General features: G+C 35.0%; 1 protein-coding gene across 4 annotated transcripts in view; it reads left to right on the top strand.

Moving 5' to 3' along the window:
* NOVA1 (NOVA alternative splicing regulator 1) overlaps nt 1-27,374 on the top strand; it is a 143,443-nt gene that overhangs the window by 71,930 nt on the left and 44,139 nt on the right. The window contains exon 1 of one of the 4 annotated variants that reach the window (XM_041403193.1): nt 1,369-1,400. The exons of the other annotated variants lie outside the window; for them this stretch is intronic. The gene's annotated coding sequence lies outside the window, so the exon portion shown is untranslated. Of the gene's footprint in view, nt 1-1,368; nt 1,401-27,374 lie in introns of those variants that run through there. 4 annotated transcript variants of the gene reach the window in all.

The following is a 27,374-nucleotide window of genomic DNA, read 5'->3' as shown; positions in this document are numbered from 1 at the left end:
GGGTGGTATTTATGGTAAGCTACTTCTGTAATTTAAAGAAATGTTAGTTTGAGATGTCATCTCAAAATTAAGCATAGTACTTTAACTGTAGTGGGGACTGAAGTCTTATGTAGGATTTTTAACTTGAAAAACATGTGCTGCTCATGTATGGTTGTTTTCGTCTTTGCCTTAGGAAAGACATTCCTCTGTGGTTTGTAATAAAATGTTTGGGAGTGAGAAACTATTATTTCCAATAGATGATGATGTGTTCCTATAAACAAAATTCAATGTGAAAACCAAACAAATTGTGTAGTGGAAACCACTAAAATTGACTTTAGGAACACTAGTCAGAATCATAATATTAAAAGTGTGTTTATATAGCTGTGTGATTACGGTATTGATTTGATTTTAAAAGGCTGTGTTGTTGGCATTGTTGGAGATAACCACTAAAGGTTAATTGTGTATTTCATTCTGTTTCCTTAGCACTCTTTCCTATTTTGTAGCAGAGCGATGTTGAGTGAGTCTAAACTCTGCTACTCAGCATACTCTGTTCTTAACACACTCACCAGTCTGCTTTTGTGTCTTCTGTCTCCAGACTACAGTGATTATTTGGGAGCACTATCACATCAAAGAGAATACTTAAAGAGGAATTTCCTCTAAAACATCTGTATATGTGATAATGATTTCCTTTCAGATACCACAGTTGGCATTATGTTTTTAGAAATATAAAATTTATGAAAAAAAATACCTTAAGACCATAAAAACCCTAGAGAAATGCTTTTAGTAGATTTTTTTCCCTCCAAATTTATTTGTTTCACTTTTTTTGAATAATCTTGCTATTAAAACAGAATAATTTGATAATTGAATATGAAATTCAATGTATTTTTCTACGTTGAAAATAGACTGCAAAATATTTTGAAAGATAAATTAACATGGGCTCATGTTTTCCATTGTAATTACAATCTGTGAAAGGGCGGTATTTTTCTACAGCTTTGATTATATTCTTAAAAACAATTGTTGGAAATTCTGTGTGTCTAGAACTTCTAGAAGAACTTCAACTTGAATATATTGTTTTAGTTTATAAAAAAAAAGACGAGACCTGGAGTGTCTTTTATGTGTAGTCATTTAATATGATGTGTCATATTTTATGAAACAATATAAATGCTTTTATATCTATGTTTGTAGCCTTCTTGATAGATCAAAGCACTTAGCATAGGCCAAAACCTGTTAAACTTTTTCTGTTTATGGTATAAATTAAGACTCTCTGGAGTGTGGTTTGGCCTAAGTCTGATTTATTGCTTTGCTTGGCAGTGCATCAGGCTGGTTGTGGTTTTCCATTCGTGTTTCCAGTGCAGTCTTCATGTGTTTTGATTTCAGATCCTTGCATAGCAGCTTTATCTGGATAGTAATAGCTTTCTTAGGTAAGTCCTCATTATAACATGGAAAGCAGGCTTTTGGGTTTTTTAACTGTTTTTTTTTGAAATTAATCTGAGCAATATCTATGTATGCAGATGAAGCATTTGTGTACTATAATTTTGAATTTAACTTTAGATTCTCTAGAAAATTTTTATTTATTGAAGACATTTTCCAGATCAAATCAATACAGGAAGAATATGCAATGAGAATCGTGGTCAGGATTTCCTGGGGATAAATCTTCATTATTGATGACAAAGTATAGGATCAAAGGAAGAGTACACTAGATTTTTGTCTCCTTTATATAAATTTCAGCCATGACTATAATGAATGTTTCATTTATGCTCAGCTTTAAAATGTGTAATCTTTATGTGATTTAATTTTTTTGCCTGATCTTACTGACACCGTATTTAGATAGTGGTTGTGAATAGTATTTCCTCATACCAAAACTGTCAGAGCTTGTCAGATTTTTTATTTACTTTGAAAAAACAACAAAAAAAATCTATTACAATTTTATACATCTATATGTGTGTCTGTGCAAGTGAGAGCATCTCTAGTAAGCTGGATCATGCTATGATGTTTTTCCAATTTTATACTTGTTTTGTTTTTTTTACTAACAGACAGTTTTATTGGACCTCTTAGACAAGGTGTTTACCAGGGGTATATAATATTAAACAAAAAATTAGGAAATTTTACTGTTATCTCTAAGGAGGAATGCCATCCTGGTATATGAGCTGGTTTTATTTTTCAGTAATCTCCACTCACCCATCTATTTGTTTATAAAAAGCTGCAAGGCTTACCTGGGTTGCTTCACAGTGGGAATATATGATATAAAAGTATCACCAAACCACTTTCAGCATGAGTACACACACAAAAAAGTTGTAGTGCATTAAATTAAGAAGCATTTAATTTAAACTGAATCTCTTAGGACAGTGGTTGTGGAGTTTATATCTGGATTTGTTATTAAGCATAGCGATTAACAGTCTGTAGTTAGACATAGTGTTTGATGCAGAGTCCACTGAACTCATTAGAAGAGTTCTGTTTTGGATTATGCCTTTAGCAGTGCTTATCCATTCAAACATCCCTTACAATTTAATCTAAGTGGAGAAATGCTATGTTTGGGGATTTGTTGACACAAATCAATAAAAAGAGGCTCTGAAGCAAGAGTACCATTCCTTGACCTGTGTTATGAAAATATCTTCTAGTTCTAGTCCTAGAGCAGGTTATCCCAAAGACAGTTGTGATAAAATCAGCCACACTGAATTTTCAATTTAAATGGTAAGCAAAATACAGATTGATTGTGGAGTAGGTGGGAAGAGGAGACACAAAAGTATGAGAAGTTTTTTTTTATATGGCTATTTAGGCAAAAATTAGCTATGACAGATGTCATAAAACAACACATCAAATAGTAAAAATTATGGTAACAGATGTTTAATGCAAGTTGTTAATTTTGTGTCTTTTTACTGTAAGTTCTTTAAAAATATAAAAGAATAAAATTTGGAAGAAATATACAGGTGCTCATGGGACAAGTCATTGTTCATGACTGATAGTAGAAGGCCAGGATGGTAATGCAAAACAAATTACATGGTGAAAATATTTCATTTGGTCATGTAAAAAAAAATAGGAAGGAAACTACCATAGAAAAACTAAACTTGAGAAGGTTGGGAAACCACTAAGAATAAGAAACTGAAGAAGTAGAGGCAGCATGTAAATGGATGTAAAAGTGATAAAGGGAATCAAAACTAAAGAAAATGAGACATCTGATTCAGAAGTACAGCAGGGGAATGCAGACATTCAGAATGACTTTGATTGAATACATTAAGAAGAAAACATTGCATGTTTGAAATGTTACACACCAATGATGAAATGTAAATGCCTTTTGGATATGTGTGTTAAAGATTTGTCCACAGTATCCATTTGCCCAGAAAAACAGGAAAAAACAAAAATAGAGTGGTTATATTTGTATTTTATTTTTAATAGTATATCAGTGTACAGCTAATCAGTTTATAATAAATTCATTCTATAAGTGACAGGTGCATTTTTATGATATGAAAAAAATAATTCCAGCAAGCTGAAAGTCATATTATTACAGGGACCTTCTCAGCTGACTTTTTAAAAAATATAAGTTATTTTCATTAAAATGAACTTTTACCTTCCCCCCACCTGCCTCCAAATTTTACGGTTTTTTTCCCCCTCTTCCCATATGATATAGCAATTGCAATTTACAGTAAGTTTAGTTCTTGTACATGTTGGCCTTTTTTGATGTATTCATCTTTATTTAACCAAGTAGCTGATTCTGAAATAAACAAGGTCTGATGTTTGTAAAAAAAGTAGCACTGAAATTGGTGGACTGCTGTAGCTGATCCTGCTTGAGCACGGGCTTGGATCTGGTGATCTCCAGAGGTCTCTTGTAGCTTTCTGTGATTCTCTGAAATACATACATGATGGGAGGAACAAAATAATATTAAAAAAACATATGTATGATGAACATCTGTTTCCAGCACAGTGTTTAGCATTTACGCAGTAATTACAAGTCTTGTAGTCCTGTATATTTTGAATTTGTTTTGGTATTTTTTTCTGCCTTGGAGAAGTAGTTTGCACACTGAGGGGTTTGGGTTTGTTTTTGGGGTTTTTTTTTTTTTTTGGTTGTTTTTTTTTTTGTTGTTGGTGTTATTTTTGGGGAGGGTTTTGTTGGTTTTTTTTTGCGGGGGGGTTCAAATCAATTTTAGTGGGAGGATTCATTTGCATAAATGTGTAACATGTACTCATGTAAGTAAATATTTGAAAGACTGACGTTAATTACTTACTCTTAGCCTTGCCAGTATTTTTTCTTCACTGCTGAGAAGCAGGGGTATTTTTTCCAGTTTTTATCACAGTTTTGTGCTTCTTGTTTCCATGGTAATTTTTTTCTTGCACAGTGCTTCAAAAGAACCAGAAGGATCCTGTGAGGGCTTTTTATTATTTATTGAATTGCATGAAAACCTAACTGAATGTGCTGTTCTGTAAAAATCCTTAAATACCTCAAGTCCAAATGTAGCTTTTAACTATTAAGGCATTGTAGTTTTTATCTTCCTACTTTTTTAGCAATCATCCCATCTTTATACTTTCAGATTCAACGTATTTTTAAAAATTGTCTTTATCTACTTATTCTGCAATATTCCTCTATTGCATTCTATGGTGTCAGAGTAACTTAAAGTTGTCGAAGACAATCTACAAATGCTTGCAGTCATCTCTAATAATCTGATTTCCTTACAAATCACGCTAAGTGCAACACCGAGCATGTACAATAAGTTAGAATTTATTACTTTTTTTTTCTGCAGTTCTAAAAGGCTGATATTCCACCTACTGTTAACAATCAGATTAAAGCATACTCTATTAAAATTACATATTCCTAGTGCATCGCTGGAATATGCTGCAAACCAGAGAGTTTTCCTTCTGGGCTATTGCAAGATCTTTCTTGAACGGTTACATTTTATCTTTTCAAGTGAGATTTTTAATGATGCAGTATGGATGAGAGTCACTCTACTCAGAGAATAAATAAGGTAGCAAATAATCGTTATATCTTTCTTCTCTTTCAGGTAGGTGAGACATTGAGTGAGTTCAAGTAGGGCTGGTTAGAATAGTAATTAACACTTCATCCTTCTGTAGAGAGAAACATAAAGAACGCGTAAATTAAGGAACTGAAACTGAGGTTTTTGTCCCTAGAGGCTTAATGGTGTGGTTTCATGGTCCTCTGATGTTAATTTAAATGTCACTGCCAGAAAGGTAGTCTTGCCTGAAGCCATGTATTTCAGTCCTTTCTTTGCATCATCAGTAGCATCTGTCCAGCTTTGCAGCAGGTCTCATCAGCTCGCTCATCCATTTGAAAATTATTTTTCTTTTTTTAAAGTCTGTTAGGAGGATTAGTTTGCAAGCTGATCACTGAGCTTATTTAATTCGTTTTGCGGGCAAATGGTACTTGTGCTAGTGTAAAAGATGTAGCCAAGACACCTGCTATGGGCAGAAAAAGGAGGCATGTTCCCCATGTAGATGTGTGGGTTACTGACCCACTCCATCCCTCTCTGCCTCCTGGGAAATATTTTATTTTCAGAACAATTTAATGCCATATAATTGTTGTCTGTGTTGTTCCAACTCCACCCCTCACCCCATTTCCACCTGCACCTCCACATGTAAGATACACTTCAGTCTTCTAGTCTTAATATATTTTTTCTTTTATACCAGAAAATAGCACTTTTGAATACTTAACAGATTAAATAGATGCCTAATATACCTGGAGGCAGAACCTTGTTGAAAAAAACAAGCAGAAAATGAGGCTACCTCATTATTCACTGTAGGTTATAGGGTGGATTTTTTTTTTTTTTTCTGCTTGTATTTCTTTCCAGTCCAATCATTTCAAATGCAGACCATTTTGGAACTCAAAAAAAATTGCCCTCTTCCATCAGAAGGTTCCTTCTGAAACAGAATATAGCAGACAGGCAAAATTCTTTCCTGTTCCCAGGAAAATATAATGTGCCAAACATGCATTAAATTGAAAATTTCTGCCATGTGTCACTGGGGAGGAATTACAGTAACATGCCCACCAGAAAATGCGGAAGCAATACGCACTGGAGGATTTTTTTAGTCAGGTGGTCAGCATGGAAGTTCAAATATTTTAAAATTTTCCAGATGCAGCAGAAAGATTAAGCCCATAAGGTGCAAAACTTGCAGTTGGAAGCCTGAATTTGCATGTTTTGCAGCTGTGCATAGATACTGCAATGCCTTGTATTCTGTTAGGAGGTAAAAGGGAGTGGGACTAAAATTAAGAAAATCATGCATTTGTCCGTGGGAGTCATAGTTAGAATCTAGTGCATGATATTTCAGAGATTCTGGACCAACTTTTTAGTAACATGGGATGACATGGTTTAGCGTTTTGTTGTTTAATTAGTGCAACAAGCATTTGCTATTGCAGCCAATGATTAAAATGGCTTGCTACCTCAGCATATAAAAGCTGGTTTAAGAAGCTTTAACTTGTATTTTCATTGCAAAAAATTTAAGTTGTAATTAAACAAACTTTCTGCAACAGCTAATTACTAAAGGAGAATTACTAGAGCTTGTGTAGTACATCCATAGAAGTGAGAGTTAATTGCAATATTAATGTTCTGGGGGGTTTTTCATTTTTTTGGTTTTCATCTTGCTTTATAGTTACCTAGGATTAACTCCAGTAGGATTTGATTGTATATAGTCAGGAAAACACACAATTACCCTGTTTACCAGTATGTAAGAAACTCTGTAGTAACATCTGCTTCTAAAGTTTATTTCTAATCATCCTGGCTTTAACTGCTTGCCTTGGCACAGGAAAAGGGGAAATCTAGGCAGGAAACTAGAACAAAGGACCTTGCAGTGACCAAAAATAAAATTTCATCTGAATACATGTTGGAGGAGGGAGTAGTTTGCTACATGGGGTTTTTTTCTGCAGTTATTGGTGTTTTGGATCAGTTAGTCTGTGTGACTTTTTAAGTTAGATTACCTGGGCTTTTTGTGTTGAGAATTTTTTCATCAGTCATTTTGTATCCTTGCCATTTAGATTTGATATATCTTTCTTTTAAAATAAACTTGTGTAGGTTACCGTACCATTTTTAAAAAAATTCCAAACGGAAGCTATGAGAGAAGTTGAACACGCTTATACCTGCTCTATGATCATTGTTGAGGTGCTGGTAGGGCACTTGCAGGCTGTGGGAATCCTGTTGAGGAGCAGCAGAATTGCTGTGCAGGTGGTGGGAAAAGATTAGTGCTTTGTGTGCACAAACAGGAAACAGGGTTTCAAAAGCGGGAAACAAGTCCTGAGCTGTGATAAACATAATTGCTGCTTCTCCTAGAACTGCTGAGCTCCCACTTATGCTTGTTGCCATTAGGATGGAATTGCATGTCTGTGGGCTGTGTGCTGAAAGAAAATGTGACAGGACAGCTGTGTACATGAAAGTGGTTGCACAGTTTCTTGACACATGAAAGGCTAGACAGTTTATTCTTGAAATACTGTGTTAGTATTTTTGTAATACCAAACAAAATAATGGAAGTATCTCAAAAGTACTGAGTATGTAGAGACTTCTTGCTGTTGTTGCATTGGGAGGTAGATTGGAATAGGTCCTACACCACTGATTTATAAAAATGTATTCCCATCATAGTTCTAAAGGTACCATGTATCTTCTTATTTGGAAAAATAATATGTTGTGCTTTTGAATGAAAAATGTTTCTATGTTGAAATATTTTTTTATTTATTCAGTATAAAAATCTTAACAATAATGAATTTCAGTCCTGTTCAACATCACAACATAATTGCCATAATCCATTACTCCATTTCTTTATGGACCTCAGTCTAAGACAAATTTAACCAACTCCTACTTCTGCTAAAAATTTTCAGTGCAGAACTGGAAGGGGAAGAGGCGTTCGCCAATACTGAGGATATAGCTGCGAGGAAAAGCCAGGGCTTCCTGGGGGAAGGTCATTTCCTTTTCCTGTATAATCAACAGAAATGTTAGAAGAGCAGTTGTGAATTGTTACAGACTTTTAGAAACTGAGATCTGAATTGAGGTGCTCACTGCTTGTTAAAACCTAAACATTATATGGTAGATTTTGATATATCTGTTGTGTATTTTGCTTTTTGTTGCCAAGAAAGATATTGAAATATTTGCATATGCAGAGATGGTCACATATTTTTAGTGTCTCAGTTTTAGATGCAGTTTGATAATTATCATCATATAAGTCAGTGCTCAATCAGTAGACTTGATAAATCTGAAGAAATGAACAGAAAGTTCATTAGTTGAAGGCATTTTTCACATTTGGTAAAGTTGCATAGAAAAGTATAAATAGCAGTAAAATCTAAACGTTGAAATCTAATATGACAGATTAGGCATTCATTGGCTTTATACTTTCAAGGATTTTTGCCTTAAATTTGTCATGAAAATTCAACCCCCATGAAATTCTAAAATTATATCTATTATTTGAAAAACACTGATTCTCTCAAAGTAGAATCTTTAAATGCTGTAAATTGATAAATGAATTCCTAAATTTAGTTTTAATCTCTGAAGATAGAGGAGCAGTTTGAGAATTGTTAGGCCTCTTAAATCATTAGCCGTGACATTGTCAGATCTTGAGTGCTTTAGTACTCAAGCCTGCTCTTCAGTACACATGGTTTTGGTTAGGATGGGAGCAATTTGGTGTGCAGTTCTTGCCCCTAAACAAGAGGCTGTGTTTTGTGCAATTTCAGGGGATCGTGCTTGGTATGATAACGGTAAGCATACAGTTTTACTTTCCTGGTAGCTGCAAATGACTACAATTTCAGCAGACTGTCTGACAGGAAGCCAAACGAGGAGTGGCTGAGGTCACTTGTCTTGTTCAGCCTGGGGTACAGGAGATTAAGGAGAGACCTCAGAGCTGTCTATGCCTTCCTCACCAGGGGAAGAGAAGGGGCAGGCACTGATCTCTTCTCTGTGTTATCAGTGACAGACCACCAGAGAAGGGCCTGAAGTTGAGTCAGGGAAGGTTTAAGTTGGATATTAGAGAAAGGTTCTTCCTTCCCCCAGAGGGATGCTGGGCACTGGACAGGCTCCCCAGGGCAGTGCTCACAGCCCCAGCCTGACAGAGCTCAGGAAGTGTTTGGGCACTACTCTCAGGCACAAGGTATGATTCTTTGAGTGGGCCTGTGCCAGGCCAGGAGCTGAACTTTGATGATCCTTTTGGTTGCTTCTAACTCAGGATACTCTGTGATTCTTTAATTGGCCGTACGTTTATCAGCACTGATTGAAAAACTGGAGAAGTATAATAAATACTTGTATAACTTTTCTTCTGAGTGTATAACATGAGCAAGCCTAATTGAATTGTAGGCACCTGTGTTTCCTCTTTAAGAATGACTGTTGCTATTGATTAAAAACATGCTTGCAACTTAGTATGTTTATTTAACAAGGCTAATGAGCCTGCCTGAGCTGATACATTAATGCAAGCACATTGCTACTTGTACTCAAGTTACATCTGAGGGACCTCATCCGGGTCCATGCCAATGTGCAGCATTCCAATGTAGTGACTGAATACTAGGAAGAAAATCTTATGGGTGTGTCACTGAACTTCTGTAGTTAAATGATCCTCCCAAATTATGTAATGTCCAAACTTCAAGACCTTGGGTACAGAAGATTTTCTTTGTGCAGCTTCAGTGGTGAAGAATGTGATTTTCTTCATGCTCTTAACTGCTATATTTATGTAGCTTAACCTTTGCTTTGGATCGTTGGCAATCTCAAAGTTTAGTAATTCTTCATTCAAAGCATCAAGCTATGTGTTTCTTACATTATCTTAAAAATATTCACTTTCAAAAATATACTTCTCGATTATACCCAAAGACCATATAACTAACACCAAAATTAGACCCTTAGAATGATTTTTCCTTTCCGTGTACATAGAGGAGATAGTTTCCAGAAGAAGCACTTTCTTTACTCTGTTGCAGCCATTTTGTAGCGAGGGTAAAAACCCCCCATATAGCTGTTGAAGAGACATATGAGAGTATTTCACGTTCAGTGACATTTTTAGGAGCAGGAAATTTGGCAGATATATACATGTATCTTTTTTTTTGTTTGTTTTTTGTTCTTTTTTCCCCTTGTTTAAATTTGCCTGTTAGAGATGTTATTGAAAGTGAAGTTAACATGTGTTTCTTAGATACGTATTACTTTGGCTACAGTGTTATTGCATCATTCTGTGGTCACACAGAATCACTGAATAGTTAAGGTTGGAAGCAACTTTATAATATAAAGATTTTTGCTTGCCTTTAAACAGAATTTCCTGTTTCAATTTATGTCCATTGCCTCTTGTCCTTTCATTGGATACATCTCAAAACATCTGGGTTCATCTTTTTTATTTCCTTCCACCAGCTTTTAAAGACATTGAGAAGATTCTGGTGAGGCTCTTCCTAATGCATCTCAGGATGCCATGGGGTTTTTTGCTGCAAAGGTGTAATGCTAGCTCAAGGGCAGTTCTGGGTTAGCAGATCTGCGGGGCCTGTTCTACAAAGCTGCTTTCCAGCTTCTTGGCTCCCAACTGGTACCAAGGCAGAGGGTTATTTTAACCTATTCCTTTACTTATGTAGTTGCAAAAACGAAACAAAAGTTGGGAAATCTAACTAGACTTTTAAGGCAGATGAGAGAGTCACATGTTGCCTAGAGTTGCATAATGTAGCTGATTAGATGAGGTTTCTTTTAATCTGCATTTGAATATGCATGACTAATGAGCAAAATTGCTAATATTTGAAAACTAATTGGTTGGGATTTTTTTCTTTTTTTTCCTTTTCTAATGCTTTATCTGCATTACTAAAATTACTTCTCAAAAAATTTTAATTTCATATGCCATTATTCATGTTGCAGCTTGACATTATGCTAGTATGATTGTTCACTGTATTGAAAAACAGTTGATAAACTGGAACAAGCAAAGTGCTGTTCTGATGAGGCAACTTGGTTTTGGTCTTTTATAACTGACTTTGTGTTTGCTGGTTGGAACTGTCAGAGAAGCAATTTACCTGACATGGCTTTGCCACATGCTCATCATCAGCCAAGGAAAAGAAGCTTTTAAACCTTGATATATTTTCTTATTTGTTCAGCTGAGATACCTTTTATAATGTCTTGGAGAACTTGACTCCTTTTTTTTTTTTTTCCCCTCCTCCTTCCAATGGCTACTGTGAGGAACTTAAAAGTTACTAAAAACTATTTGGTCTGGGAAAGATATTTTCAGTGTCGCCCAATTAAGCAACAATTTAGTTTTAAACCTCAGTACAGCTTTAAACTGAAATACAACTTTCAGGTTTTGGATTCAAAGACTAAATTTCAGCTTAAAAATAAGGGATGGGGTTTTTAAGTGCTTTTTATTTTAAACAAGGATTCAACATTTTAAAAACCTTTATTGGTAATATGAACTCTATCTGAGAAAAGTTTCAGAAGTTTAAAGTTTTCCTGTGTAATATTCCCTTATTTCTCACTTTATTCACCACCATCGGAATTAGAATGTCTCCCACGCATTATTCTTTATCACAGTGACAGATACACACAGATTATTTATTTAGGCAATAGTGTTTCTGTTCTTATTCTCTGCCCCAAATAATACCAAGTACATTCCATTTAGTACAACTGGATTCCTCTCACTTACAAAAGGTGCATGTGGACCATGTAGTTGTGAAGCTATAGAGTCAAATGATACCAGCGTCATGGTTTTGAGCATGTTTTTTCTTATATTTTTAGTGGGCTATTTCTTTTGAGCAAGGAGAGAAAGGCTGTTGGCCATGCTGCTAAACAGATCCTGCTTTTGACCTCCCCTAAAGAAACTGGGAATAAGTGCACTCTGGTAGTAAAACCAGTGAAGAAAAGTCCTTTACAGGAGCAATAGAATTTGTGTAGATATTAAATCAGACCAGAAATTGATAATCCTCTGTTGATGTGGAAAAAGCTCTAGTTTATATAGAAAGAAAATCAATTTCATCATATATAAATTAGGTATTATTGGCAAAAAATCAGTATGTTTAAGTTCAATATATATTTTCAGAATGCTGGTATTACTGACTCTACAGTGTAATCTGATGTTCAAGCTTAAAGGTCAGAAACAATTCAGAAGCCCACTGCTTAAAACCAAGTCTTTTTAATCCATAATTTCACAAATATTCCCTGTTTTTGAAAACAGGGTAAAGGTTGTCTTATCAGTTCCACTAAGACATCTGAAAGTAATATTGATTCAAATAAAACCATTTATTTTAAAAACTAAACAAGCAAAACCAAAATGCACATGTATAGGAGCAATTTCTCTCCTGGAAGAAAAAAAAAAAAATCACTGTTCCTTTAAAAAGAAATTAATAGCCTGGTCCATTCAAGGAAAGTAGGGCATGTATGAAATCTGTGCTCATTGTGAATCACTTGGGCATATTGCACTAATCAGACTGCATTTCTTTAATTTACTGATATAATTTAAAATTATGTGATTGTTTGAATGCCACTAGATTGAAAACTATGGAATCATACTTCTGTGAAAATGAAACTATTTTTATGTGGTTTTAGCATTTGTGCTTTCTTTTGTGGCAGAGCTTCTCAGACATATTTCTGTGAGATCAAAAATAATCATTACCATAAATCAGGAGAACATCATGGCCGTTAAATATAGATTTTTATCTATTATGTTAAAATTAAATACAGTTGTAGAAAGTTGGGGGTTAGGGTTTGGTTTTCGGTGTTTTTTGTTGATGGATGGATGAATGGCTGTTTGAGTCACATATTATTTTTATCCTATAGATAATGTAGAAATGAACAAAAGGCAGCACAACAGGAAACATATGCTACAGTAGTTAGTTCACACCTGCTAACTGATTTGAATAGTCTTGGAGATAATATCAGATAGGGAATGAATTCATTGTTTAAACCATTGAAACTCTTTTCTACAAAATCTGACCCTTTGCAGTCCTTTTTTGTCACGGCATACTTAAATTCAATGGTCTTTGAAAAATGAGTGTTGCTACGGGCACTCTTCTTCTGGGTGTACAAGTCTAATCAGAATCTACACTCACTGGTCCTGGTGTTAATTTCACAGGAACAGTGTTGTGGTTCAAAGACTTAAAGACAGTTCTCACCCTACTGAAATTTCAGTTTCACATCTATTTCCTAGTGTTAGCTGAATAAATTAAGATATTAGGAGTTAATGCTTTCCAAAGCTAGAGTAAGAATAAATTACATGGCAGTGGAGAGCTACTTGAATAGAGGAGGGTAGTGAAGTACACAGCAGTAAACTTTGAATAATCTTTCTTAAGTTAAAAAAAAAAATTAGATCACAGCTTGCATTGTGTCTATCATAAAAAAATGACGAAAGGTTGTAAAGTTAGAAAAAAAAATCTTGAATGTAACTTTGGAGTACAGCTTCTGTAACTTAGCTTTTACCTCTGCTTGAATACACAGCTTTTTGCACCCAATTTTTACTTCTTATGTTCTTAAATGGGTTTCATCTCATTCAATAGTTTCCAAATTTTTCATTAGCTCAGGTTATGTAGATGAGACTTGGCATGCCAGACAAATGATAATTTTGGTCTTAAAGTCTTTTCCAGAAAGCTCCAGAGCCTTTGTTTTCCATATGTCAAAATCAAAGAATGCTTGTATTTTGTTGATGAGATGATCTATGTTTAAAAGTGCGCAGAGTGGGATCTGATTAAGGTACCTTGTTAAGGCAATCAATAGTAAAAAATATGAAAGTAAAATTGATTGGAATTCATGTATGCCTCACATAGGGTTTCTTTATGCTTGCCATTTGAATGTTGGACAACAACCACCTCTGGAAACAGGGCAACAGATTTGGTAGACTGGTAATTTTAACTGCTGTGGTAATTCTTATATTTCTAGTGTTTACTTTGATTATATATGTATTTCTAATGTTGCTTTCACATGAGTGCTCTGACAGACACGTGGCCCAGGGTTCCAAATCACACCTCTGATGGTGTTGCTGTCTGCAGCCCCGCAATGGACTTTGCTGTCCTCAAGACAGGACATTTGATCCACTCCCAGATCAGCTCCAGAACCACCACAGGTTTCAGCCCAGCATATTACAGTAAAGCACTTCCCATGTTGGATTATCCTGACATGTCAGGCTGAAACTGAAGGTTCAGGAGTTCATTTCTAATCTGATCAGATGCGACTGTTTCAGGGACAGCAGCATCTGTCAGGAGGGGGTTCTGTGCAACTGGGGCAATAACTGATTTAGCTCTTTGTCCGGTTTTACTCTGCTAACACACGTCTGCTCGGACCTTCAGTGTCTGCACCTGCATGCTGCAGTACTGGATTTTTTGTTCTTCATTGTTATTAATCAACTCATCAATGCTCTGATTTTTGCAGTAATCTCCAAAATGTAAATCTGTCCTCGGTGTCTGTTTTCATTCACTGTATTACTTTAAGTAGTAAATAGAGATTATTACGTCCATAGTGTAACAGTCCACTACTAGCAGTCTGTTTGCCAAGAGCAGAGATATTATTTGTACATAATCAGGACAAAACCAAAAAATACTCTTCTATGATAGTATAAGATCAATTTTATTCTATTTTTTAAATGTAGTAATATTTAACTCTCAAAGTTCATTTTCTGTCAAATAATTCCAGTGAAATCTTCATTCAAAATGAAATTTGTAGTCTAAATTGCTTTAGTAAAGTTATTTTGGTGTTTTAATCTAGAAATATTGTTATTTTTTGGGAAAGACTAGCTTATAAAAGTTAAAATAGATAGAATGTCATGAATTTGCATGGAAAATAAGCTAAAAAACTAGCAGTGTTTAATTTAAAATTGACAGGTACTGTATATCATGGCTGAGAACAATAAACACAATATAAATAAAATTAGTAGTATTAAATCCAAATAAGTCCTATAAAAAGACAGTTGCCAAAAGTGAATGATTTTAAGGATAATTGTAACATAACAAACCTGGTTTTAAATGCATCTTGTTAAGAACTATACCCAAATATGTGCAGTATTTCCTAGCCTAAACAGTGGTGTTTTTCAAAGACAAAAAGAAAAACATATAAGAATCATTATTACTGCTGATTTTAATACTTTCTCAGGATCTGCTTTTAATGTGCATACCAAACAATGGAATTGTCTCTTTGCAAATTAATTTTGTTGTAGAAACAACTTTAGAAACAGTTCTGTAAAACCACTGTGTTTGATTAAAAAAACCAAAACAAAACAAAAACAACTTTAAAAAACAAACAAAAAAAAAGAACACCAACCCAAACAAAACCCCCAAAAAACCTGAACAAAGACAAGCTTTGTTTAATGAGGTGTAAAAATATTAGTAGCATCATGTACAGAGGGTATACATTTATAGTAAGACTTGATAAATGGATTTTGTTTCCAGTCTATTAAATTATACATCTTGGGCTTCATGTAGCTGCCTACATTTCATGGCAAAATCAGTCAAATTTGAGGACTGCCAGTGACTCCTGGATTCAGATTTTGTATAATTTTAATTTTTTAAAGTCATTTCATATGATAGGTAAAGCCAGAATTTTTTAAGCCAGCTTGCCTAATCCTCGATGATTAACTGCATTCAGCACGACAACCCTCTCTGAGCCATTTTAATCACTGTGTGAGGAAAACTGAATGCATCAGTTACTGTACAAATGTAACTGCTCTTAAAATCCTGTCCCTGGAGTAGTCTGAGGCACTTGGAGGACCAGAATAGTCCTGCTGCATAAACTGATAATAGTTGTTTTGTTGTTGCTTTGTTTCCTCCTCCCCCCGGTAATTATTTTAAAGATATTTTTTGAGCATGCTGTTTTTTATATAAATGTACAAACATTCTTCCCACACTGGCAAGGAATTTTAATAGCTAGCTTGATGTCACTGCATTTGTTCTTGCAAAAAACCTCAACCTCTTGTGGCTGTCTTTATAATAACAAATATTATGTTTCTATTTTCCTAATTTTTAGTGATTTTTGGTAAGCCTTGATAACCCCTGGTAATTTAAAAAAAGCAGTTACCACAAAGAGTTCTTAGTTGTCATCAACTACTGCCTATATTTTCTAAATAAGTGTCTCAAAGCATAAGTGACCTGGAAACATATTTTAGATATTCACTGTGAAATATTATGTCTGAAATCATAAATTCATACAGATAATTTCCTCTGTCTCACTCTTTATATGTGTCTTTGTGAAATGTCTTTAGATGATATGATGTGCATATAGTCTTAAAGAGTTTAACGCCACGTAGTTGTGGGATTTATGATAGAAGGTTAGTGTAAAAGGCTGAAGGTAATTCATTGATTTTGCCAAGATATTTTAGGAAACTTCTACCTTCTAAAGAAATATATTCCTAGTGGAAACATTCCTGGCTTTGTAGTGGTTTTAGTAAACTGAATCCAGCGAGTCTAAACCAAGAGCAGGTTTTTGAAGCCTGTGTTTGTGTGTTCAGCCAGACTGCACAGCACCTATGGTGAATCTCACCTGCTGCCATCGCCTGTTCCCTCTCACCTGCTGCTATTGCCTGCTGTTACTTACTTGACTTTCAAAGGAAGCTAAGGTTGATGGAACACAATTAAGAGAAGCAAGTTTGATTGACAGATATTTAGGTAAATTCTGTAGCTAAAACCTTACTTTATTTTCTGAAGTTTATCTCTATTTTTGAAGAAGAGCTAGAATTTTCAGCTTCTAGGTGTTGGTTATGCTTACATTTCTATTAGCATAAGTAATGGTTTAATAAAATAAGATACTTTTTTATCAAAATTGTTCCTTTCTTCCTTTCTTCCCATCCTGTGTTTTTCAACTATTTTTTTTCTCCTGATTACAGGCCATAGTTGCAAAGCAGTGGGTGGCAGTCATAACTTCATAGATTTCTGTAGCCGGGCTGCCTGCTGATACAATTCTTGAAAATTAGCTGTGGAATTTGGCCATTTGGAAGAAGTTTTTACAAATTCGGGGTTTTATGGAGATAGTCTTGGCTTTTTTAGCTCAGTCAAGGGCCTGTGGTCTTTGAAAGCATCTGGCAATCTTTTCATTTCAGGCAACATTTAAATAACTCGTTAGGGTTTGTTTGAATAAGGTAACAAAGAAATTGTGTTGATACACCAGGCTCTGTATTCGTGCAGTTGAAATCAAGAGGGTTTCAACTGTACATTACTTTCTTATGGTTGGCTTACTGCAGATACTAGAGAAAGTGTGTGAGATAATACTGATAACATGCATACTTAAGAATTCAGGCAGCAGCTTTTTATGGTTTTATCATACCGGCATAAAAAGTTGTTTATGCAAGGACTAAGGTGGAATGCAATTTTTCACAATTCTTACTTGCCATACCCATAGTTTGGCTTTTTTTGTGTCTTACAGTCTGTTTACTTCAATATTTTCTATGTTTTTCTTAATTGAGACTGCCTTTAACTTGAATTTTGTGGTCAAGATTCAAGATTATGTGGTCAAAATTATCTTCCTTATCTTTTCCACTACCTTCTTATGTCCTTTTTCTTCACAGGAACATAAACCATGACTGAGTCAAGGACCTCCGTGTTGCCATTAACTGTGAACTCTGCTTTTCATCTACCTATATTTCAGTTTGAACTGCAAAATTATGAATTATGTTTTAACATTTCTCCCTATTACTTACACAGCTAGGTCTTGGCTTTGCCTGTGTCAAAAGTTCTTAAAATACCTAGTTTAGGATTGTCAGATATGTATGTATACTTGAAGTACATAAGACACAAATAGGTATTTTGACAAATGCTGGTGAAGGAAAAGCAAGTCTTTTATGGGGAGTTAATAGACTGAGTCAGAAAGTAAAATTCTTGAGTACACCTTCTGAGGATTCTTTACAGGAAGAAGAATTTGTCCTAGGTATGATGTCACTCATTTAGTTATAAGACCCAGAATATTATCTTGGAGTAGCTGGCAGATAACTAAATCTGAATTTTATTTTAATATGATTTTAATAATTAATGCAGCAATCAATAGAGTATACTTTCAGAGAGATGATTGATTGAAGTATCCTTTAATTGCAGCCTTTAATTAGAATTGATGGCTCACCACCCTAGTTCTTGTCTATTATATTAATAATTACAAAATTGATTTGCTTCCATTTTAATTTTGATCCAGTGAGGAGCTGTGTGGCTCAAATTCACATCCTTGCAAATGAAGGTGACTTCCTCACAGAGATGATATGGCATTGCCTCTTATTTATATGCATGAAAATATGTGCATGTAAACTATAGTTGTTAACGTAATTCTGTTTAATCATGTCCTATCAAATTATTTATTTTAGGCAGCGTGAAGGAGCAGTGGCAGCTACTGGGCTGTTTTACTTCTGTATTTGCTCTTTTGTAGTTATGTAAAATATTTCTTAGAGACCATGACAGTGGAGCTTCGTAGTGGTAGTTGCATGAATTACTGGTGGTTGGTACAAAAACACTTGAGCTACTATCATTATCAAATATGTGTTATTGGTTTTTTGATTTTTTTTTCTTCTATCTCTCTGCATGTATTTTTCTTATGAGGCCATTCATCTTAAAAATTTAAAGAAATGCAGGTAGAGACAGTTTTTTTTTTCTTACAAAATATTTCTAGAGAGGTGTGTATGTATCTATACATATGTAAAGGATATACAAATCAAATTTAAAATTATATAAAATTATATTAAAAAATCTTCTTTCCCAATGGACAAAGCAATGCCTTGCATCCATCCTTTTTATTTTTGATTGGCCTACTTTCTTTTTGACATCTATTTGCTTTAATAAACCTCCAATATCTAAAGAATATAGTGTTCTTTTTCTGATACTGAAAAAAAAAAAAAAAGCCCAAACCAAATAAACTGTCTGAATCCTTTGTGGTGGATATTCAGCAAACCGTAATTCACTCTAGTTTTCTATATCCTGCAGGTGATCTGTTGGATGAGATGCTGTAGTATTGATTACGAAAGTTAGTGTGACCTTGCCTACTGTAAGAGATACTGTAAGCAAAATATTTGTTCTGAATCCTTGCTGTCTTAGGCCAGTGATGTCTGTGGATATTCCAGCTTATGATTAGAATACAGTGGATTTTTTTTTTTTTTTTGTGAAATATCCCTGTCTTGTGTGTGAAAAAGATACTGAACTTTTCTCAGAGGAAAAGCTGTTCTCATTGGTGATATTTTTTTTAAATTCTGGAGGTTTGTCCTTCTGGATTTCCTGTAGGCTGCCTTTTTTTTTAATCATTACTGTTCAGCCATACCACTACTTAGAACTTCATCGTTTGAATAGCAGCAGTCTTAGAAGATGTTATTGCGTGATGGATGGAAAAGCCTTGATTATTTCATGTTCATGTAAAGACCCAGAGAGCAGAGGAAGACCTTTTTTGGTTCCTTTCTAATTGGTTATCACTTTGGAGACCTGAGATGCATATTTCCTAGGAGCTTTTCATGACTTGCATGGTAGGTAGATCTCTATTAGATGGTTGAGCAGGGTTCAAATTCCTGGTTGGGAACAATGGCCTCTAATCACCACTAGCACATGAAATTTCTGCATGTTGCAATTTCTTGCCAAGTCGTTCACTCTGACAGAAGTCAGGTGATGTTTGACAATTTCTGGAATGAGCATCAGCGTTGTAGTCATTTACATGCTACCACTAGAACCACTTTGTAGTGTCTGTATCAGGGAATTATCTTGAGGGGGTTTCCTTTCAGATATTTGATTTAGAGTCAACTTGGAAAGAAATGCACTTCTAATAGGACAAAGTGATAAAATTGATTAGGAAAAATAAAATAGACATAAATAAGACAGAACTCTGAAGTAAACTGACTTGCATTGTGGCATTTGGAATTTTTCATATTAACATTAATAAAACAGATATATTTTTTTCCAGAATTTATAACTACATGGTTGTAGATATACGTCAGGAAAGACAAATTTGAACCATCAATTTTAAGCTTAGATTTCTTTTGAATACGTACTGTACAGAACAGTCTTCAATAATGTGAGCAATACCTCCCTCCAAGTAATAAAAAAATAGTGTGTCTTGCTAAAATGTTAGGAGGCACATAATCTTTAATTAACTGTATTTTGAATTGTATGTGCTAGAGGTTGGGATATAACAAATTAAGAAATACAGCTCTTAGGCATCCAGCTCCTAATGCTGTCTTAATACTTGTGAATCTTTTTTGCTGCCTATATTTTACTCATAGTGAGAAAGCAGTTTTCCTGCTGCTTGCTCATCAATGTAAATAAATGTACAAAAAAATAGGTGTCTTTCCAGTTGTATTTCTCTCTGATTTTGACCACCGCTGTGGAGAGCTTTTGCAGAAAAAGGAGAGATCCGAGAAGCATACAAAGGATAGAAAATCCTACCCTACCCTACCCTAGTTCACAAATTCTCACCTACTTGAGTTTGTGGCATCCATAGCAACCCAAGTCAAGTGGTTTTAGATGTTACACACTTATGGTTCCATTTTTCTTAACCAACAGCTTATAGCACACTCCTTTCTAGTCTTCATACATTTATTTGAATTTTATGTCTGTCTGGTGCTACTGAAAGAAGTCCCCAGTGTGTCTGCAAGGAAAAGGTGAAACTGCATTTGAAAGGAGCCTGCCTGCTTGAAAAACTTTGTAATTTTTACTTGCATTTCCTTGAGGATTTTTGCTGCGGGGTTCCTTGTCAGTGGCTAGATCTGTAGGGAAAGGAAGCTAGAGCTACTTCTTTGTAGGAAAATCACAAAATCTGGGTTGTTTGACTTTTGGGAGGCCTGCCTTGCTTTAGAAATACTGCCTTCTGATATTGATTTTTTTTTTAATGAAGAGAAAAAATTCATGGGATAAAGGAGGAGGAATGAAAGATGAAAATAAGTTTCTTGTCTTACAGTTTTTGGTCATTTCTAAAGGACTAATATACTGTCGAACCTTACAGTATCCATTGGAGAAGAAACACTCTTTCACAGGCTGTACTCAGGACAAAATATTAAGGAAGGATTAAACAATACTGCTTCTACACACCTAAGGAGACTTCTGTTACGATCAAGAAAGTGAGCCATGGTAATAGGATACTATTTCTGTCAACCATCTGAAAACACTACTTGCATTAATATCTACTGATCATCTTGACAGTGGTCACTCTGAGAGCTTACTTGCAAATCTTTCTATGGTGTTGCCCCTTAATACAGCAGAACTTTGGACTTTAGCCACAGGAATTTAGCTTTGGCACTAATTCAGAGAGTTTCTAGACTCCATCATGATCAGCCCTTTGCACCCTGGATTACTGTCCTAATCCTATAAAATAGAGTATCCTATTTGAAAATGTAACTTGTAGCGCAGGTACACAGCTCTCCTGTCATGTCAGTGAAAAAAAATACATTTCACAGAAGCACAGAACAAGGCAGGTTGGAAGAGACCACAGTGGGTCATGCTAGGGCACATGGCACAGGATTGCATCCAGATGGTCCTTGAATGTCTCCAGTGAGGGAGCCTCCACAACCTCTCTGGACAATCTGTTCCAGTGCTCAGTCACCCTCACAGTAAAGAAGTTCTTCCTCACATTCAGGTGGAATTTTCTGTGCATGTTTCTTCCTATTGCCTCTGGTCCAATTACTTATCATCACCAAGAAGAGCCTGGGTCCGTTGTCTGACACCCTCCCTTCAGATATTTGGACACGTTGGTGAGGTCCCCTCTCACTCTCCTCTTCTCAAGGTTGAACAGGCCCAGCTCACTCAGCCTTTCCCTGTAATAGGGATTCCCCAGACCTTTGATCAGTGTTGACCCTTTAATATGTTATCTGTAGATGTCATCAGATATGTAGATTTCATATGTTGATAAAGTCATCCGCTTTGTTTATAGCTTTACTTATTTAGAGCTTTTCTATAAGACCAATAGCACTAGTTCATAATTATTTGATTCAATGATAGAGAAGTTTCATTTAAATAAATTGTGCTAGCAGTGTTGAATTGCACCTGGGTGAATGTAGAATAAAATTTATAATACCAACTTCAAAAGACGCTTGAGTGGGTCATGGTTGATGATATATTATAATTATGTATGTGAGAAGGAAACATTACAATAATAATCAAATACTGATACTTAATCTGCAATTCTAACATGGTGCAAGCTCAGGTGGAATGCTCTGTAAAATTGGTTTGGTTTGATTTCAGACTTGGAGAAAACTTAACGAGCAAAAATAGTTCTCAGAAAAAAAAACCCCACTGATTCTGTTATCATTTAATAATTTTAAAAGTTTAGGAAAGTGGCTTTTCAAATTTAATCTTCAAACTTCTGTATCTGTGATGATTGCTTATAAATTAACAGCTGCATCTTCATTGCCACAGGCTTAAATTAAGGTCCCAAAGTCCCATAGGTTTTGAATTCCATAGCACGGTAATAAGAAACATACAAATATAGAAAGGCTCATGTTCTAAAACTGAGCACAATGCATGTAATATTCATGGTTACTAAGGCAAACAAAAACAGCATTACACCAAATGCTGCAGTGAAAAACAGTGTAGAAATTAAAAGGACTAAATAACTAGGTTCAGAATAATCAACAGTCATGTGGATTTTTTTTCACTTATCTTGTATTTGAAAACTTACTTTTAATGCCATCTGTATATCTCATAATTTCATTATTCAATCTAAAATAGCAACCATTTTTTAAGGAGTTTTTTCCCTTTTTCTTGTTCAATTTGTCATTGATCTATTAAATAATTTTTTCTTTCTTTTGTGATGCATAAGTACCTCAGTTGTTACTTGCTACCTTTTTTCCTATTGTTTCAATAATTTGACCATATCTAGAACCATATAGTCTGCAGTATGTTTTCTTAGGAGTGATTCAAAAAGCTGGGAATAATTCAGGGATTGAGAGCTATTGAGTGCTATAATTATGAGAATTATGATCTCATAATTTTTCTTACTTGAGTATAACTGTTGTGAATACAATTCAGAGTGATCTTGATATCAGAATGTGTCATGGCACACAAAAAATTCCACCATGTGTTCTGAGCAGGAAATACAAATTTAGTAGAAGTAAATATCCATTTTCTATACTTGACACAGTATAGTTGCTCAGTACTCAGGAGGAGTTAGAGTTGCAAGACTTCATCTAAGGACCTTTGGGGGTTTTTTAATAAGTACATTTCTAATGGCACCATTTGTGACTGTAAGGAAGGTTTACCCACTTCATGGAAAGGCAAAGTTCAGAATGTACCAATCCTAGTTTATCAAAAAACTACAAAAGAGCTAAATAGACAAATGCATAGTAGTTGAATTTTGATTTTTAATTACTATATGCATATATTATTGCTTCTGAATGATGATTAGGACAATTTTAAAAAAGACACATGATTTGTTTGATCAGTCTCAGTGTTACCTTGCCTGATGTTTTTGTGAAACAACATTGGACCCTTTATAAACATGATCAGCGTTGGACAAAGAGGTGAACTTCTCTCAAATAAAAAAATTCTTACATCCATTTAAAAGTTAAGCATCTTTGGATTGGAGAATGATGCTATGAAATCCTCTGCTAAAGGAGGGCATTCCTTTATGCCTGTATTTGCGGTCCCCAGACAACTTTGGGAAAAGCTGCTGTCAGAGACTGCATCTTCCTGCCTTAAAAAATGCAAATCTGTAGGGGAATAGTCTTTAGTAATTCCAGCTTCATGAAATTACTTGGATTTTTGGATGTTATTTTTGTCGTGATTCTGACCTTGCTTTTTCCTATGAGAAAAAGAAAATTTAAAACTGCATTTTGTATCGTGCAGGAATAAACAATCCATGGATTAAATGGTTTGAGAGAAGATTTAAAAAATCTAATTAGGCTGATAAATTCATTTTAAAATGGGCAAAAACAATTTCCTTGACTTAAAACAAAATCTCAGGAATGATCAAAGAGTAAGGATTCTACTGCATTTGGGTTTTCCCCCATTTTAGGATGTATTAGTCCATCATTAAGCTATTATACATATTTTATAATACTCCATGTTTTGTTAGTGCTGAAAAAGATTTCAGAATGAATAGGAATTTCATTTCTGTTTTGGGCTGGTTTATTAGTTTTGAGGAGAGAAATCTAAAATTAGGTTTGGAGAAAAACAGGCAGATTTTAAAGCCTGACATAACTCTGATACACTTGGTCAATAACAGCATTAGGAAAATTCTCCACGCTGGTAAAATGGAGGCTATGTTGTTAGTAATAAAGCTTATTTTCAGCCTGTGCCTTGTTCTGAGTAGGCACAAATTGAAATTAAATTTCTTTTCAGTAAAAGAATGTTGCTGTGTATAGCTGTGAAATACCATCTCAAAATTTACAAGATATCAGTGGATGTTTTTCACTTTGTTTATTCTTGTTTCTGTTTGTGATTAGAAACTACTTAGTGCAACTTTTTTGTTTCTAGACTAGAATAAATGCTTTGTGCTAGGCTTTTGCCTTGAAGGAGTGCACAACACTTCATTTATGGTTGTTCATACTGGAACCTGTTTCACTTGAGAGAGCAATTCCTAATATCCTTTGTATGTATCTGTACCCAGAAACATGTGCTAGACATATTTCAAATGCCTATATCAAAAAAAGGCATAAAGCATGGATGTGCTTACATGCAATCATTCTTCTGACCAGAAATTCTTTAATTCAAAAAGTTGAACTGTATTTATTTTGGGATATGTTTATTCTGTGTATATTTGGGTAAAAATGTATGACTGACTGGTAGGTGTTTTGCCTTTGTAATTTATTTGATTTGTGCCAGTTCTCCTCCTGCCTTTTCCTCAACTTTTGCTGTTTCCAGTCAGTTCTCCTGTTAGACAATTTAGTCATCTCCTTTTGTGTTAAGTAGTGTTAGTTAAGTGTCATTAAGACTCTTCAACTGCCAGTGCTTTGGATATACAATTTTTAAAATTAATCTTCCCATTCCATTTATTTTTGTATAACACTTTTTGTATTGTGAAAATTTAACTATTTTTCTGTTTCCTGACACTTAAAATGCATTCTTGAAAATGCATGTTGTTAGCATTTAAATGACATTCCAAATCTTAGCAAGCCATCAATACTCCACCTTTTCCACAGATAACATTTTCTAGGTCTTCTCTCCAAAAGACACCTTCTTTTTTTTTTTTTTTTTCCCCAAAAGAGATGTGTGAGCATGGCTAGTGAATAATGAAGATCTGAAAGACTCCACAAGTAATTACGATTTGAGGGCAAGAAAAAGTAATTATCTTTATAGGTGGCAGGTAATTTTGGGGTAAAAAAAAAAGAATAGGCAAGGGTTGTTAGGTCCCTCAGGCACATAAACGCTTTATGGAGTTTTCACACCCTTGTTCAGCTTAACGTACATTACTGCCATCCATTGGCTTGCTAATGAATGTGAAAAATTGTACTTTATTTGAATAAATTATGCCATCTGAGCCTGTCACAATAATATTAAAAAAGCATATCAGAACACTACCACCTACTCTGATGCTGTTATTTCTAGGGATAAGAGATCATATGTTTTTGTTAGCAAAAATGCTCTTTAATAATCCAGCTCTTGCTGGCCAGCGTGATCCTGCTGCAGGGGTGCCTATCCCAAATGCTCTAAACCATGTAGTACCAGGTGGTATGGGACCTTTGGAAGAGTGTCAGTATTAGTCTCTTCCCTCAGCAGAATTACTGAGCTTCAACTTCTTTCCTGCAACAAGAAAGAACTTCTGCAACTGGAGGAAAAGGGAAGAGCAGAGGGATGGTGACTGCACCCTCCCTCCTCGCCATCCCCAACAGATGTACCTGCAGTGCTCCTCTGCTGCTGACTTAGAGAAGGGAACAGGCTTAAAAGATTGTTGAGAGAAGGGCCATTCTTGGTACAGAATTCGTACAGGTAGTTAGCACAGATTAGGTACCATTCTTGAAGTTCTCATTCCTCATTTTTAAATTTGCTGCCATCCTATAAAAATGAGCTCTCTAGCAAATAGAGAAAGGAAACTATTTCACATGTATTTGTATCTGTAGAGAGTTCTGATTTTTAGAGGTGAACTTGTCTTTTGTTGCCTATTGAGGAGAAGAGTCAGTGAGGTTCTTAATTCTGTAACGTTTTTCTTGTGTTACTGCACAGCAGAGCCATGGAGGAGTATCTGAGCACCAGACTTACTCAGATTAATTAGAAATTCCAGCCCATGAGATGACTCATGAAAAGTAGCTGTGGAAAAACTCTTATGTCTTGAAGTCCTTTGAGATGCAGATTCCTTCCTTGAAATCCAATAATAAAAATAATAAACACATTGAAATCTTGTACCATTTGTATAAGCATTAAATTATCACATTATTCTTTTGAATAGTTGAAAATACTCACAAAATGACTGGCTTTTAAAAAAGGCTCCTGTCTGGCTCAATCAGTACTGGCAGGAGATCTTTTGTTCACTTCATCTGATTCTCATTGGTACTGAACTTCCCAGGGCCATTATATCTACCTTGGCTATTTTAAAAGTAATTTTGTACAAGAATGAAAATAGTTCAGCAAATACCTGTGAAGCAGGAATTTTTCAGTGCTTAAGAAAAAAGAATGTGAAGCTATAAAAATAGAGAAAGAACAACTGTCATCCAGTGCAAAAAGTTGTGAAAGAGTCCTATTTAGAAACTGTTCTGCCTACATAACATTTTTTACTCCTTTTTATTGTAGACATATGATATGACAAAACATTTATGAATTTATATAAATCTTCTGGTGGGCAGAAATGAGTGTGACATTGGTTTCTGAGGAAAATATCTCTTTAATAAACTTCAATTTACCTCTTACAACACCAAAATCATTTTACATAATGCTTTATTCCTACATCCAGGTAATGTTTTTGATGTTGCTATATTAATTGTTATTGCTTTAGTAAGAAGAGTAATTCACTATTTATGGTGTATAAATAGGAAAACAGTCTTGTGTTATGCATGTATGTAGTGAGCCTTTGAGGAGCCCTCCATGTTACCTAAAGTAATACTTAAAGTTCCTTGTATAATTAAGAGTGAGAACTTCTTATCTTTTTGGGATGATTCCATCTAAAGGTAGAGGGAATGCACTGGACATCCTTGTCTTTCTTAACCGGCTACATTGGCTAAGGGCATAAATTCTAGAAAACCAAACATAAGGGAGATTAATCTCATTCAGAGAAAAATCAGCAGGACATGCTATAGAAGGGTTACAGTCTGGTGATCAGGAAGGAGCTGGGAAGACAAGAATAAGTGTGACATACCAAATGTTTGAGCAGTAATCAGAAACTCTTCTTACCATATAAACTCTGAACTAGAGTCTGCTGGTGGGGAGCTATGGATTTAATTAAAAATACAGCACATAAAATCTACTATGAGCAGAACATGGAATTAGACTAGCACTTAGATATGAAAAAAAGAAGGAGGTAGATACAAAAAGAATGTGGTTTGTGTTTATATGGGCCCGTTCTGGATGTATACTATAATGACTACAACTCAAGGGAAGCTCATCCTGGTTTTGACAGAACACTGAATCTGAAAACAAAAGGTGTGTGTATCCTTGTTTCTCTGCTCAAATTTCT

This window comes from Onychostruthus taczanowskii, unplaced genomic scaffold (genome assembly GCF_017590055.1).
Source record: "Onychostruthus taczanowskii isolate IOZ18803 unplaced genomic scaffold, ASM1759005v1 scaffold1, whole genome shotgun sequence".
NCBI lineage: Eukaryota > Metazoa > Chordata > Aves > Passeriformes > Passeridae > Onychostruthus > Onychostruthus taczanowskii.
This window is presented reverse-complemented; position numbering and strand designations above follow the sequence as displayed.